At 43.4% G+C, this 2,650-nt stretch overlaps 1 protein-coding gene across 1 annotated transcript in view; it reads left to right on the top strand.

Moving 5' to 3' along the window:
- The window catches only part of cacna1aa (calcium channel, voltage-dependent, P/Q type, alpha 1A subunit, a), a 61,935-nt gene that overhangs the window by 42,088 nt on the left and 17,197 nt on the right, over positions 1 to 2,650 (top strand). The gene's annotated exons all lie outside the window — the stretch shown is intronic.

Raw genomic sequence — 2,650 nt, 5'->3', positions numbered from 1 at the left:
CCCCCCCCCCCATCCCGATTAAATGCCTCTCCATTCATCAAAACTTTTTTTTTTTTTAAATTCCTACAAACCCTTCTTGCACATCCCACCCCCATGCGGCATGCAATGCACACGCAATATGCCTCACAGGACAAGCAGCTGCGCAGCCTTACACAGAAAGCATCCTCTGTTGGCGACATTAAAATGAGTTTGTTGAGTTGTCTTAATGTGGCTGTTATTGGGCGGAATAAGAAAATTTGTAGACAATGGGGCTAGGCTGAAATGATAGAGCGACTAGCTCTATCGCTAATTATCTGATGTCTAATGTGTGACAAATGGGCACAGACTTAGAGGGGTTAATAGGTGAGAGAGAGCAGCATTCTGTGGAAAAAGAAAGAAGAAGAAAAAAAATGGCAACCATGGAAGTGCTGTTTTGGTGCTAAGATGCTACATGATTGTTCAGGTGAACATAATCCAGGTATATGTAGGAAACATGAGGTGGAAAAAATGTATTTATATTTTAATATTACTTCTGCCAGAATATAGATATAATGAGAGTTGAAAGGGAAAGCGTAAGGAAAAGAGATGATAGAGAAATATGAATCCATATGTTAACTGGTCTTGAGCTGGACCATGAAAAGAAAAGAACTGACCAAAAGTAGACAAACAAAAGACAAACAATGCAAAGAAAAAATAGAAAGTAACATCACCACACTTAGTTGGCTGTGGCTGTAAGAAAGCGGTCCTGCCTGAAGGCTCTGCTGTCTCTCGTCAGGACAGACAAGATCGAAGGTTAAAATCAGTGGAGCTAGGTGGTTCATTGTTCTGTGGACTGGTTGGAAGGTCAAAGGTCAGGATTTCTCTCATTGGCAATGGAGCTTAGGGAAAGTGGTGGGGGAGGTAAGGGATAAACACAGAGATGGCGACCTTCTGGAAAAACTGTTCCAGTAATAATTATCAAGGGGCAGATTAAGATGTCAGGGAGGATTTGCCAAAACCATGAATGTGAAGCATGTCAGGTTGTTCAGCAGGAGGACTGAGGGTCCATCTTTTAGTTCAGGGAGGAGGCTTTTAGGAAAAAAAGGTTGAGGGTAAAACCCAAAAGAAGAGTAGAGAGTGAAGAGAGACAGAGTAAATCAAAGAATAGAATACATAGAAAGAATAAAAACATGTTTCACTGAGAAAGAGAAAGAGGTAGAGGTATAATACCAGGGTCAAATAATACATTTAGTCAACATAGATATTTTTTTCTTATTAGTGTAATCAAGAGGAGATTTAAATATTTCTTTATAGGTCAAAACTAGGCTATGGAAATTAGTTTGGTGTATCTTCCTTCACTGACAACCTCTCTGACACATTATAAATGCACTCATATTTAAGCCCCATCCATGTGGAACTGTAAATGGTTTACATTATCAGTACTATTTGACCCCAGGTCTGCCATAGAAGGAGGAGGGAGGGTTGGATAAAGCAATGGTTAGCGATGGAGTGATCTCCTGTGACTACAGGCTGTTTGGCCGGCTGCCCCCTGAGGCTCACAGTGATCTGCCAATGGTGTTTCATGAGAAGGTAAATTTGTTGTTATCATTCTGTATATTTCTATTCTGATAACAATTTGTGTAAGATTAATTGTGTCTGTGCCGATTATACGACAGACAAGGGGTTTGTGCATGGGGTTGTTGGTGGTGGTGGTGGTTATCAGTCATGCAGAAGGCAGGTGAGGGAGTGTGTATGTGTGGGGAGGGGAGCAATATGCAGAGATGAGGGGGGCTGGAAACAGAATAGAACTGCATTGACGACAGAACCAAAGGACAAAGAGAAGATTGGACTTGCAGATAGGAAAGGCTGCTTGGGGGCTTGGAGCTGCTACATGAAGGGTAACGGAAAAAGAACTGCTTCTGTATGGCAACCAAAGGCTCTCTGAGGAAAACACATCACTGACACAAGCCCTTCTGCTCTCTCTACCATTAGAAATAACAGATAATATCTATGTGAGGATTGATATCACATAATTCTGTTGTGTGTTTGTGTGCATGTGCGTGTGTGTATGTGTTTGGCCCGCCAATGCCACAGGGACGGGAACGAGTCAGGAGGCACGTAGGGTCTAGCCGGACGTTCCAAGCTCCTGCCGCTGCACACGCATGTTTTCTGTGTAAGGAGTTTGTGTTGGTTGGTGTGTGTTTGTTTAGCAGTGTCTATATGTGTCAAATGTTTGCCTAATTAAGGAATATCTTTAATGTTTGTTTTATACTTATACGTTTAAATAATTGCAATTGTGTATACACTTACAGCCGTCACTTTACTGGAAGAATAAAATGGCATTATTGATTATAATGTGCGTGCCTTTTGCATGTTTGTGTAATTGAGCTTGTGTGTCCATCATACACGGCGCAAACGAGCTGAGAAGGTCACTCTCTTCGTCCCCTCCTGTGGATACACACCCGCCTAAACCCCTTCACCCTAATTGTCTTGCTCCCCCCCCCCGCCAATCCCACACCACCACACAACGCCACAACACCGACCAGCCCACCCCCACTTTCCACGAAAAAAGAAACAGAAACAGAACCAAAGAAACGACGACACTAAAGTTTACATCACGTTGAGCGCTTAAATCCCTGGCCCCTCCCCTCCTTGCCCCCCCTCCAACCCCACCCCACCCCCGCCCACCCAC

Source organism: Morone saxatilis, unplaced genomic scaffold (assembly GCF_004916995.1).
Source record: "Morone saxatilis isolate NCDOM2014 unplaced genomic scaffold, NCSU_SB_2.0 Contig14, whole genome shotgun sequence".
Classification (NCBI taxonomy): domain Eukaryota; kingdom Metazoa; phylum Chordata; class Actinopteri; family Moronidae; genus Morone; species Morone saxatilis.
Note: the sequence above shows the minus strand (reverse complement) of the source record. Positions and strands in the feature narration are given on the sequence as shown.